General features: G+C 48.7%; 2 protein-coding genes and 1 long non-coding RNA gene across 4 annotated transcripts in view; 2 read left to right on the top strand and 1 right to left on the bottom strand.

The window, feature by feature from the left end:
- The window catches only part of LOC310835890, a 230,989-nt gene that overhangs the window by 80,897 nt on the left and 136,344 nt on the right, over positions 1–13,748 (bottom strand). The window lies entirely within an intron of this gene.
- Positions 1–13,748, top strand: part of DIRAS1 (DIRAS family GTPase 1) — a 140,273-nt gene that overhangs the window by 74,182 nt on the left and 52,343 nt on the right. The window lies entirely within an intron of this gene.
- Positions 1–13,748, top strand: part of GNG7 (G protein subunit gamma 7) — a 93,258-nt gene that overhangs the window by 43,126 nt on the left and 36,384 nt on the right. For both annotated transcript variants that reach the window (XM_083720851.1, XM_083720850.1), the window contains exon 3: positions 7,601–7,628. The gene's annotated coding sequence lies outside the window, so the exon portion shown is untranslated. The remainder of the gene's footprint in view (positions 1–7,600; positions 7,629–13,748) is intronic.

Raw genomic sequence — 13,748 nt, 5'->3', positions numbered from 1 at the left:
CAGCCTTTCGCATGATGAATTCTGCATATAAGTTAAATAAGCAGGGAGACAATATACAGCCTTGTCGTTATTCCAAAGTTAATTGGCTGTATTTGCATAAATTTGCAGATGAGGAGCAAAGTGCAGCCTTGTGCCTTCCTCCCATCCTTTTGGAGGTGCCCTGGTGTGTCACCACGGATGGAGGCTCCTCCTAAGGGCCAAGTGTGAGGCTACTTCTGATTCTGCTAGATCTAAATCATTGCACCCTTTCCCCCATCCAGTAGCCTCTGGTCACCTCAACTCCCCCGAAAGGTTGGTGGGGAGGAGCTGGCCTGGAGCAGCCAGGTGGGCCAGTGAATCTGCCCTGGGCTGAGGAAACAGAGGCAACCAATGGCAGCCTGTTCACTCTGCATGGTCCAAAGAGACCTGGATGATCGTAAGTTGCTAAGGTCAGGCAGGAGGAGCCCCAGAGCCCTAAGGAGAGCCACACTGGCCAACCAGAAGAAGCCCCCAAGCACGACTTGAGCGCGAAAGCAGCAGCTCCTCTCCCCCCTTGCAGTTCTCATCAGCCAGTCTCATTCGGAGGCATTCACTGCCTCTGACTCCCAGCAGCCATCAGGGCTGGCTCCTTTGGCCTGGCGCTTGTGGGCTCCTTTGGCCCTCTGCAGGGTCTGGGGGCTGCTGGGGACCCTTCACCCCAGTACAGAGGAAGGGGCTGCTCCCCTTGCAGGGTGGATGGAAGCGGCAGGGCCCTGTGGAATGTGCGAGAGAGTGTGCGAGAGTGATTGCGTCTTGTGTGACTCACGCCTGTCCTTTTCCACGCTGGTGATACTGTCACTATGGGGAACCCCTTGCCAAGCTGTGTTGGCTGCGTGGGCATCCCAGGGCTCCCCAGCTTAGCGGGTGCCAGTGGGTGACGTGGTTTTCTCTCCTGCGTCATCACACGGCCACCATGGCCTCCCCACTGCACCCCCCAACCTTCTTGAATGTTCTCGTACAAAGCTGCAGAAAGGACAGAAATGCTCTTGGGCAGCTGTGCCCTGCGCAAATCCCTCTTTCCTTTGCTTTCTTTGTGGTGGGGGGAGAGATGGGGGAAAGAAAGAAAGGGGCTATTGTCTCCAGTGATTTCTGTGTCTTCCCTTGCTATGGGACTTTTGAGATTTGTGGAGCAGGGAGCAAGAGTCCCCAGGAAGAGCAACTGCCCCATTCCTTCTCTCACCACTGATCACTCAAGGCAGTTCCTGCAGCCAGGCGGGTGCCAAGGCTGGGGGGGGGGTCTTGTCGTCTGGGCAGCCCAGGACCCCCAGTCACACGGCCCAGGCTGGTGCCCCAAGGAGGTCACTTTGGTGCTGCTCACACAGCGATTTGGCTTCACAGCTGGAGGCACACTCCTTTGTCTCTTGAGACAGGCGGATGCCAACCACCTCACTGAGCTCTGTCATGGATCATGGAAACACAGGCAGGTCAATGTGTCCCTCTTGCTCAGCACGGCCTACTCTGGCTGACAGCAGTGCCCCACTCTCCCAGCCCTGCAGGAAACCAGCAAAATGGACATGAGCCTGAGAGCCATTCTCAGAACTGTGAAAGCAAAGCACATCCTGACTGCCACTGATAGCCTTTTTCTCCATAAGTTTGACTAATCCTCTTTTAAAGCCATCCCAGTGGTGGCCATTGCTGCCTCCTGTGGCAGGGAGTTCCACAGTTTAACTGTGCTGTGCAAAGAAGTTTATCCGCCCTGAATCTTCTGATGTTCAGGGTGTCGCCAAGTTGCAGCATTACAAGAAAACTTTTCTCTCTCTGCTTCCTCTACTCCATGTATGATCTTACAAACTTCTGTCATGTTGCTGCGTCTGACCGGACACCTTGAGAAGAGCAGGGTGCCGGATTCAATAGAGCTCCCTTTGGCCCGATCCTGTGGCAGAGTTCCCCGTGCCTCACCATGTTCTGCTTTGGAGGTGCTCTGCCTCTGATGTGCAAGTGGGCCGTGTGCTGCTGCTGCTGCCCTCATGCCCCATTTGCTGGCTTCCCCCGGGTTGGGCGTCTGGCTGGACACCACGGTGGGGGACCCAGGAGGCTGTGCTCAGCATAGGGCCTGTGTACTATGGGATGCCTGCTGCTGCGCCTCCTGCAGGATGCCCCTTTGCAGACCTTGAGCTGCCCAGAACTTGCAATCTGTTTCCACTGCCAGCTGCTTGGAGGAACCTTCTCTTTGCTGCTGCTGCTTCTTCTCCTCTGATAGCAGAAAGCGGAGGTTGCCCTCAGATATTGTGGCTGGAGACAGACAGCACCTTCCTCTCCCGTCTCCTTGGCTGGCTCTCGGCGCTTTTCTCCCCTCCACTCTTGCTGCTCCTCTCTGTCTGTTCAGCACATGCTGCAACAAGGCTGTAATTACGTTTCCAGAGCTCGTGAGAAAATGCTGGACTGTCTGTATATATTCTCTCCTTTCTGCTTGCTTTCTCTCTTCTTCTTTTCTTAATCAGCAAGTATCAGTGATACAGATCTCAACAGCTTTAAAAAAGGAGGGTGCCATTGGATCAGCAATCGCCCGGCACCAGCAGTGGTGGTGTTTTTAATCCTTGCTTCTCTACCTTTTGACTTGCTCTCTTGGCTGCAGAAGATGGGGCTTCATTTGCAGGCAGCCAGTGATCCTGCATAAGTACGGTCTATTCAGTTGAAAGGGGGTGGCAAGGTGGAAGGGGGCATAGGGCACGGAATTCAGCTTGCAAGAAATGAGAGCATGGGGTGTGGGGGGTGTTTTTAAGCAAGGCACTGGCCCAGGAGACTGTGGAGGTGATGGGCAGCCCCAAACGAATTTTTGAGGGGCTCAGCTTAGCTCTGCCTGGCCCCAGATCTGTTGGCCAGTTGCATGCAGGAGGCCTCTGGTGTCTCCAGGCAGGTCTGGGAAGAGAATCTGCTGCAGACAGACCCATTGTCCAACTTGCTATAAGGCTGTGCTTCCTGCAGTATTTAAATCAGCCTTTCACCCAGAAACATGACTAGAATCTTGTTTTATGAGCTGCAGGTCGGTGGTGCAGCACTTGCTCAGCATGCCAGTTCAATCCTCAGCACCTCCAGGTAAGGCTGGCAGAGGCCGCCGTACTCTGAAACCCCAGAGAGCCGTTGCTGGGTGGGCTCCAGTGGTCTTACTTGGCTTAAGGCAGCGTCCTGCATCCATCCCGGCAGGAGCAACGTAGATTTGCACCATACCTGCAGCCAGTGGAGAATCCAGCAGTTCTGCCCAGAGTCAGTCTGGGGTTTACCTTGGTGCAGCAACACTCAGGCCACTCTGCCGCTTAGTGGAAAGCTATTATTATTATGTATTTATTCAATTTAAATACCACCCTTCATCTGAAGATCTCAGGTCTCACAAAATACAAATACAGGATAAAAGCACAAAATAAATAGTTAAAGCCAAAACCAAACAATACCCCCTCCCTGCCCAAAAAACATGTAAAAGCCGTAGAATATTAATCAGCCAAAGGTCTGGGAGAAGAGGAATGTTTTTTCCTGGCACATAAAAATATATAGTGAAGGCGCCAGGCAAACCTCTCTGGGGAGAGCATTCCACAAATGGGGAGCCACTGCAGAAAGGACCTGTTCTCCGGACCTCACCTGGAGGTGGCACATGAAGAAGGGCCTCAGAAGATGATTTCAGGGTCCAAGTCGGTTCATATGGGGAGAGGCAGTCCTTGAGGTATTGCAGCCCTGAGCCGTTTAGGGCTTTACAGGTCAAAAGAAGCACTTTGAATTAGAAAACTAATTGGTAGCCAGTGCAGTCAGATCAGTGCAAAATGCTCAAACTTTCTTGCCCCGGTGAGAAGCCTGGCCGCTGAATTCTGCAGCAGCTGAAGTTTCCGATCTGTCTTCAGAGGCGTTGCAGTAATTTGTGTTGCATATTGTTTTTAATATATAGTTGACAAGTGCGTTCAACCCAAAAGCAAGCTTCAGAAAGGATGTGAGATGTGTTTTCTCGGACATTCTCCCCATCCTCCAACCACTATGGGGGGGGGATTCTGATGCTCTGCTTGCGATGAGCCAGGGCTGCCCACCGTTGGAGGCAGGATCCTTGGCTTGGTGGGCCTGCTTGGGGTCTGGCCCTCTCCTTCCCGTCTCGCAAGCATGCAGTGGAGAGAAAGTGGGCTGAAGCACATTTTGCAGGCAGGGCAAGCAAGGAGGAAGAGCATTGCTTCATTTTTGTTCCTGAATCTGCCTCAAATGATCCTTTGGGGAAGGGCAAGGAGCTGGCCCAACCCCTTTGCTCCCCTTGTTGTTCTTGGCGGGGGGGGGGGATTCATCACAGGTGAGGTTCAAGGTTCATGCTGCAGAATCTGTTTTCCCATCAGACTGGCGGCAATAACACAGCATCCCTCCTCTCTTTCTGTGTGGAATAGTTCAGGGCGTTGGGGCGGTAAAATTCCATATGTTGCCCAGGCGGTTCCCCCCCTCCTCCCAGGTCTGCTCTGTTCCAGCTTGTTGGAAAACATCTGGCGCTGCTGCGCTCCCTCCTCCCTTGACACGCCTGGGGCAACCAAATAGGCAGTCCTCAAAGGCCTTTGCTCTGTGCCAGGTGGGTCGGGGGCCACCATTTTCCAGGGCTGCCTGTTGCCCCCCACCCCAGAGACTCCGCTGTGTTTTTCCAATATTCGCATGCCTTTGCAATCTCTATATCCTGCCCTGCCCTGTAACTTTGTGAGGAGCAAAATTGGTTGGACGCAGGCATGTGGAACGCTGCAGTATCCCCTGAGGGGTTTTCAGTCTGGCTCCTGAAAGGGCACCACAGCAGCCAAAACAGCCCCAGGCTCTACCCAGAGCCCTGAGTGTCTCATGGCAGCAGCCCCAAAGCTGGAGGGGCCAATTAGGGCAGAGGAGGAGGTGGCGGCGGCGGCAGTGGCCTAAGGCTAGGGGAAGCCGTGGCTTGGCTTGGCATCAGGTTGCTCCAGGTGAGCCCATGCCAGACCTGAGCTTCTCCTCTCCAGCTTTCACAGCCACAGGGCCTCGGCTTGCACTCGCATTCAGCAATCAACCAGCGGCTCAGTTCCTGGTTGTTGCGCTGTCTCAGCCTTGCCTGCAGCTCACCTGCTCCCTGAACAGGCCTGCCTTTAATTGGGTGCCAGGATTGGGAGCCTGATTTCCCACCTGTGCACAGCAGATGGAGCATTTGGCTCAGGGGTAGGCAATCAGCGTGTTTTTACATGAGTAGAATGTGTGCTTTTATTTCAAATGCATCTCTGGGTTATTTGTGGGGCATAGGAATTCAACCATATGTCAGGAGTGCTCTGATGGTGTTTCCTGCTTGGCAGGGGGTTGGACTCGATGGCCCTTGTCTCTTCCATGATTCTATGATTCAATTTTTTCCCAAAATATAGTCCGGCCCCCACATGGTCTGAGGGACGGTCGACTGGCCCACGGCTGAAGAAGGTTGCTGACCCTTGATCTGGCTCCATTTGGGGTGGGTAGGCTGGGCAGGCCCATTTTCTGGCCTGTCTCTTTTCCTTCTTAGAAAACGTGGCAGCCGTTTTCTGCCTTGCCACATCAACAGCCATTTTGCGGCGGGTGCCCACGGCACTTCTTCAGGATGGCAAATGGGCCCATTGCCCCCACCCAAAGAAGGCAGGGGGGGCCCTCAGCTGGAGCTTCTGGATTCCCATGAAAGAGACGTGTTCTGGTGGGCATCTCCGGTAGTGAGGAAGGGGAAGCCAGAAAGTCTTGGCTCCCTGTCACAGCCAAATCCCAGTCCGTCTCTCCCTAACAAGCCACATGCGCTGACCGCCTTAAGCCGTGGCTTGTTGCTGGAAAGCTGGGCTATGGCTCTTTTCCAGAGGCAGGTTGTTGGCTTTCCTGCTTTGGGCTTCACCCTGCTTGCCCGCAGAGGAGACGAAAGGGCTTCTGCCACCTGCCTGCCTGCCTGCCTGCCTGCCTGCCCTCCCGCCTTCCTTGCAAAGGAGAAAGAGAGTGACTTCCCTACAAGGCAGGCCAGGCACACTTCTGAACTCCACCCCCTGCCTGTGAGTCATCCCTTTTGTTGTGAAGCGTTTGCATCCCTGGAGTAATGTCCTTCCAGTGACGCCTGGCAAAGGAATTTCAGGCAGAGGAGAATGTCTGCTCTGTGGGGCCAGGGGGTGGGGGGTTTGGGGGGGGACCCAAAGCACACTGGGTGTCTCAGCCATACTGCCATTGCCTCACAGCTTCCTGCACAGCATGTGTGGGTTTTCCCCTCTTGCCTCTCAGGAGCTGCTCCTGCCTGAGTCAAAACTCAGACCAGTGGGGCAGAGAGAGGCTGAGCAATCTGCAGATATCTAGGGCCCAGGGCCTGTGATCTCGCCAGGAGGTTCCTGAGCCTCTCTTCTCTCTCTGCCTTGCAGGGGCCCAGGGACCTAAAATGTGAGGGAAGCGGGGGTACGGGGGGGTGGGGTGGATGCTACCATGCTGCTCTACCTCGCAGGGTTGCTGAAAAGAGAGTCTCATGCTCCAGGGAGCCCTGTGTGGACAGCATTGCCAAGCAGTCACCTGGCTTGGCAGTCAGTTGCTCTGAAACAGCTCCCCCCTCTTGGCTCTGCAAAATTTGTGCTTTGCAGCTGCTCTGAAGAAGTCACCTGATGCCTTGGGGTGGTGTTGGTCAAGCAGCCAGGGCCAGGCTGAGCTTAATAGACCCAATTATAGAAGTCTGTCTGTCTGTCTGTCTGTCTGTCTACCTATCTATCTATGGGATGTATGAGGTGTTAGGGTAGGGTAGTACCTCTGGTGGGGGCCATGTCCTCCTTCTGGGGTGGTTTGTCCACCTTGGGTCCTCCCCACCCCCATCCCCTGGCACTCAGCTCTCACCTGCGGCTCCTAGAAGCTGTCAGCAGGTGACAGTGGCCACAGTCCCAGGAAACAGCCTTGACTGGCCAGCTGAACCAGGGGAGGGGAGCCAAGGGGTCTCAGACTCTCGATGAGTTAGGGGCTTCTCCTGCATGCAAAGACAGGCTCCTGAGGACGGAGGGGACGAGACCAAGAGGGGGGTTCAATGGTCAAGGAGGTGGTTTCTGCCCATGTGGCTTCATCCCTGGAGAAACACTCCATTGTTTCTCGAGATAAGACACATGCCAAAAACACATACACAAAGAACAGCACATACATGCACTCTGATATGCGTATATAAATGACAGCCACCCTTATCAGAGCATTGAAAGCATGTGACAGATTAGCATGTGCCAACCACTATCCCAGGGAAGGGAATTCTCTGGTTTGGGGCCTGCCACCAAAAAGGCCCTGCTGCCCCACGCCCTGCCCTCCAAGTGGAGCTGGAGATCACGTCTCCTTCCCCAAATGTGCCAGTGGGGAAGAGGGAGAGGCTGGGCCTGGGAGACTGGGTTCAACTCCCTTGAGCACAGGCTCTGTCTCTCTCAGCCTAACCCACCTCACGGTTGTTTTGAGGCTCGATTGATCATACAAACTCTCTCTCTCACACACACCCCAGTGTGTGTAAAAGAATTTGGGACCCCCCCTCCCCTGCTGGCATTTGGGCAACCTCCTGTCTCCCCCCCCCCCCAAGCTCTGTGTCAGATTGATATTTATTCCCATTCAGAAAATAAAATAAAAAATGTAAGCTTTCCTCTCTCTTTCTCTGTCTCCCTCTCAGGTGTGTTCCAAGGACGTTGGAAGAAAAGGTATGTTTGCAGGTGGCTGTGGAGCGGCTTCTGTAATGGGGTTTGCATTGGGATCTTATTCCTGGGCTGCCTTCTCTCAGGTGTGTTGGAGGTGGCGGTTGGTGACATTGACCTTTTTCTCTTGCCTAATGGACTGATCTCTGGCCGTGAAGGGGACCCAGGGACTGGGCAGACACGGATGGTTTTGCCTCAGGGGAAAGGGGTCTGGGGTCTGACTCGGGAGAGGGGAGCAGCGATTTGTGGAGACCTGCAGCAGCCAGGAGGCAAGAGTCAGAGGCCAGGGAAGCTTCAGAGCTGGAGGAAGAGGAGCAGGAGGCAGACTAGGCAAGGGAAGGGAAGGGACGCCCTCTCCTGCACCACTTGTCTCCCAGATCCAGGAGGGGACTGACAAGGGAGGAGCAGAGGACGTTTCCATGCAGGCGCAGTCTCCAGCTGTGTATGCGCAGTCCCTCAGGGAGAGAGACACAAACGGGTGGAGGAGAGTGTGTTGAATGGTTTCTTGAAATGTAAAGGTTCATCATTGTTCCACCCGATGTCTATGTCTTTAAGGGGCCAGAGCAAAATAACGAGACCCAGCTTTACCGCTGTGAAACATGGCAGGTGCTGCTGAGTTGTGTTCATCAAGCTGTGTCAGCAATTGGGTCAAGTATATAAGGAGCAGCACCTAACTCCTCTCCCGTTACCCTGGGGGATGGGTTGGTGGTTGGGTCTGGTTTGTTGTTGATGTATTTAGTGTAATTTTTTTAAGCTGACCTAACCTCTGTGCATGTGCAGAGTTCATGTCTCAGCAAATCTTTTATACCATTTAAAATGTTGCATCTTTTGGCTAAATGACCATTTGAATAAAGGAAGGGAAGGGTAAGGAGTAGATTTTAAAAATAGGGTTAGATTTTTTTAAAAAAAAATAAGAAACTCAGCAATTCAAGTATTCACCAAAGCTAGCAATAGAAGTTGGTCAAATTGAATTTCTGTTAACTCATTTCTAAGGGATCATGTTTGCTTCTCACCTGGCCAATATTGTTTTCCTGCAGCCCAAGCAAAGGGAGCGCTTCCTTTATTTACAGGGAATTGAGAGTAGGTGTTTATTAAAAAATGTGGGCTATCATTTTGTGTGATTTCCCTCTGGTCATTCATGGAACAATCAGCCACGCCCTTGTATATGGGGGGAAATGGCCAGAGTCAGAATTCATAGGATCTTTAACATTCTCAGTCATTTCAGCCTCACCATTTGCAGACAAATTTTTCTGCCCTTTATTTATTTTTTAAGTCTATTTGCCAATACTTCTGCAAAAATTTTGTAATCATTGTTTAGTAATGATATGGGTCTGTAATTTTTTATATTCAATCTGTCAGTGTCGGGTTTGGGAATCATCGTGATATGTGCCTCCTTCCAAGTGTCTGGTATCTTCCCTCCTCGCAAAAAATGCTGTTCATGACCTCGCATAACACTGGAGTTAATTGATCTTCTAAAATTTTATAATACTTGGCCGATAATCAGATTAGTTTGGGTTCCCATTTTCCCTTAACATAGATCACTACCCCTCTTTTTTTGTTCACATTTGAGTTAATAAACTCAACCCCTAACCTTTTATTTGTCAAAATATGTTTGTTTTTTGGCCACATGTGTTTCCTGTAAACAAATTACATCAAGATTCTTTTTCTTCAATACATTCTCAATTTTATTCCTGGATATAATTTATATGACACTCTACATAATATGAAAGCTGATCCTGACAATGCTTTTTTTAATATCCTTTTAAAAGTCATTCTTTAGTAATAAGGAATTCCAAATGTATCTAATACCATCTGAATTGCTTGCAGAGGATCAACAATCTCTTTTATATTACCTTTCCTTAAAACCCATTCTGGTCTCTGCCTTAAAACTATTGTTGTCCTTAGAGGAGTTGCTGGGACAGAGAAATGCCCATTTTTGTATGCGGCCAACTTCTGTTTGGCAAGCATTCTTCGTGCATCCATTTGATGTTTCCGTGCTGGGAGTTTAAACAGGCTCTGAAGGAGAGTACCTACTCGTGAGCTGCCTCGGATCTCAGAAGCTCTTCTTGAGTCCTTTGAAAGAAGAGCAAGCAGCTGGAAGCTATTTCCAATTATTTTAGCTTCACAAATTTAGCTAAATAGTCATTAAATTTCTTCCATTCTTCGTGGTGTTCCTCCTCCTTCTGGTCGCAGACTCTTCCGGTTAGATCGGCTAGCTCCATAAAATCCATCATCTTCATCTGCCATTCTTCTACTGTTGGTAATTCTTGAGTTTTCCACTTTTTAGCTAACAAAATATGAGCCGCAGTTGTGGCATACAAAAGTAAATTAACGTCTTTCTTGGGCAATTCCGAACCTATTATTCCAAGAAGAAAGGCCTCTGTTTTCTTTATAAATGTATATTTCAACATTTTTTCTTTAAAACATTTCACATTGTCTATAATTGGGAGGGCTTGAAACAAAAAAAGCATCTTTGTCTGCACATTCATCTAAATCACAGAAATCCGGCCCATTAATGACAATTTTAAGTTAGACCACACCTCTAAATCTCTTTTAATTTCATTCCATATTTTCTCATAGTTATCCTTATACAGATTCAAATGTTTCCCAGACAGGTTCACCCCCAAATATTTAACTTTTTTCACAAAATCTAGGCCCGTTTTTCCCCTGTAATATTTTCCTTTCTTCATTATCCAGATTTTTCTCTATTACTTTGGTCTTGCTCTTGTTTAATTTAAATCCTGCTACCTGACCAAACTCATGTATTAGCTCCAGTGCTTTAACTGCACTGGAGTCTGGATCTTGTAATGTCAGAACCAAATCATCAGCAAAGGCTTTTAATTTGTATTGTTTTGAACCTACTGTAATACCTTTGACTTGCTAAGTATGATTAGAAAAGATGAACAAGACCTCCAGTACTGAGATAAACAGCAGAGGGGACGGTGGGCACCCTTGCCTGGTTCCCTTCTCAATTCTAATTTCCTCTGAAACCACATTATTTACAATAATTTTAGCTTTTTGTTCTTGATAGATCGCTTTAATACCATTTATAAAATCATGACCTCTCCCCATACTCTCTAAGTTATGTAACATAAAACTCCAAGAAACATTGTCAAAGGCTTTCTCAGCATCGATAAGCATTAACATTGCTTTACAACTCTTTCTTGCTTCTAACTTTTCAAAATATCCACGACATTTCTAATATTGGCTTTCATATGTCTTCCAGGCAGAAATCCTGCCTGGTCTTTATGAATATACTCAGATAAAACCTTTTTTAGCCTATTAGCCAGTATATTTGCAAAAAATTTATAATCCACATTAAGTAGGGAGATTGGTCTGTAGACTCTTTGGAGCCTTTCTCAAATAACAAACATTTGCACACTTCATGCTCGTTTTTGTCTTGTTTAAGATTGATAAGGCCCAACATGGCTTTCTTAGATTTAAAATTTTGAAGCAAGCTTGCATTTTTATTTTAGATGGCACATTTAAGGTAAGCAGCTGCTGGATGTTACCTAAGGCCAATTTAAACACAGGGAAAACATTTCTTAAACACAAATGAAGGGGACTGTCAAGAGTCCAGGTGGGAAGTAAGCACCCACCGGGCTTCTTCCCCATCAGGAGTCTGCGGGTTCATTTCGTTTGAATGAGGTGCACCCATTTTAAGAATTTTAATAGCGCTAGCTTTTACTTTTATACTGCAGTATCCCCACTTTTCAGGAAACACAATAAATAACCCACAGTAGACTCAATTTGGACAACTCCGAGAATTATTATTGTGACGCACCGCCGTTCATCTGGCCTGACTTACTAGGCTGGTACAGCTGTTGGCCTTTCCTGGCTACCAAGCTAACAGTGCGGTCAGCGATCTCAACCCCCCCTTTGGTCATTTCTCAGCCAGGGAGCCCACAGCAACCTCCTGCCTCTTACAATCTAACCTGAGAGTTCCCTACTGGACGCTTGCGTAGCGCAATGCCAGATTGGGACTCAGAAATGACAAAGAAGGAAAGGAATCAGGTGCCCTTGCTTTCTCTGCTCACAGGTCATCTCTAACACCTGGGAGTTATAGTTTCAGTGCAGAAGAAAAAGCACTACCTTTTCTGTGCAAAACACCAAAGGAATAGGTCGGCATATAGAATTAAGTGAAAGAAGTGACTGTAGAAGGGAAATGAAAGAAGTAGGGCTGGTGTTCGCATCCGAGCAGCCACAGACATCAAGGGAGTGGAAATAAAAGGCAGAACCTATAAATTAGGGCTCTTTGCAGATGACCTAATGGTGACAACACCAGACCCCATAAGCACAGCAACCTCCCTAATCAGAGAACTCAACAAATTTGCAATGGTGTCGGGCCTACAGGTAAATTTTACAAAGTCAGAAGCTATGTGCTTCAACACCCCTCCTCACACCCAAAAAGAGCTCACGAAGGTCACCAAAATAAAACTCTGCCACACCAAGTTCAGATACCTAGGGGTACAAATAACCAGAAACCTCAACAAATTGTACCTCCACAACTACAAGCCCCTGTGGCGGCAAATTAACAAAGACCTAAAGAGATGGAATAACACGAATTTCACTCTCTCAGACAAAATAGCCATGATCAAAATGATCACACTCCCAAAACTAACCTACCTATTCCAAACCCTCCCAATCTGGATCCCCTCAACCCAACTCCGCAGTTGGCAGAGAAAACTACACTCTTTCATCTTCTCACATAAAAAACCAAGAATAAGCCCCAAATACCTGCACCTCCCCACCTCAGAAGGAGGATGGGGAATCCCCAACATAGAAGCATATTACAATGCCAACCAAATACGCCATATAATCCCATATATACTAGAAGATGAGACAAAACAATGGGTACACCTAGAGAGGGACACAATTGAAAACACCTGCACCACAACATACCCACTCCTCCCAAAAAAACTAAAGAAAATTCCCACAACACTTAACAGGTACACACAGACCATGCTCAAAGCATGGAAAACACAAATAGGTAAACTATCCCCAACCCCATCCCCACTAATCCCCCTGGCGTACCACCCATTATTCCACCATGCAGCACAAAACCTCCAGATAAAAGCCTGGCGAACCAAAGGCTTATATCGCCTAATAGACTTTTATAAAAATAACAAACCCTTGTCAACACAAGAAATACAAGACAAACTAGAAGACACCCAAATGCCCTGGTTAACACAACACCAACTACATGCCCTCTTAAACAACCCAACAGTAAAATCAGCAGCAACTAGGCCCCTGACAACCTTTGAAAACCTCCTCCTAACAACAAAGGGAAATGGTAAAGGGACGGTATCCGCAATATACAAAATACTACTCCAAAATCCCGCAAACCCCCTAGACGCAATCAAAAAACAATGGGAGAATGACATAGGCTATGAGATTAACCCCACTCAATGGACCAGAATGTGGTCTAAACCCCCCTTTAAATCCATATCAACAAAAAGAAAAGAACTCACACTGAAACTCACCTACAGGTGGTACCTAACACCAAGGAAACTAGCGCTAATACACCCAGGAACCTCACCAAAATGCTGGAGAGGGTGCACCTCCACAGGCACATACCTCCACATGTGGTGGGAGTGTCCCAAAATCCAACTATTCTGGACAACAGCCATACAAGAAATATGTAAAATAACAAAGCAAGTATTAGACTTCACCCCAGAATTGGCCCTACTAAACATCTTCCAAGACAACAATGCCCATTTACTCCACAAAGAACTCATAACCCACCTACTTTCAGCAGCCAGAAACACCATAACCAGACACTGGAGAGACCTGTCAGGAGTAAGCATAGACCAATGGTACCAAATAGTATGGGAAACAGCCCTACTAGAAAAATTAACTAACAAACTGAAACTGACACGGGGACAAACAGAAGAAGACACCTTCACCCCGGTATGGCTCCCCTTTATCACATACACAGCCCAACAGGACAATGACAATAATCCACCAACAGCATACAAATCAATATGGCTAACTTGACCCAAAACACCCACCCACCTCACTCACACACGAAAACAAAGATCACCACAGCCAATCACAAACAAACAATCACATCCTAGGCCAACCCCAACCTCTCTCACCACCAAAGGAACACAAGTGAACAACACA

The sequence above is a fragment of the Podarcis gaigeae genome (assembly GCF_964106915.1).
Source record: "Podarcis gaigeae genome assembly, chromosome: 18".
Lineage (NCBI taxonomy): Eukaryota > Metazoa > Chordata > Lepidosauria > Squamata > Lacertidae > Podarcis > Podarcis gaigeae.
The sequence above is the reverse complement of the archived record's forward strand: the minus strand, read 5'-3'. Positions and strand labels throughout refer to the sequence as shown.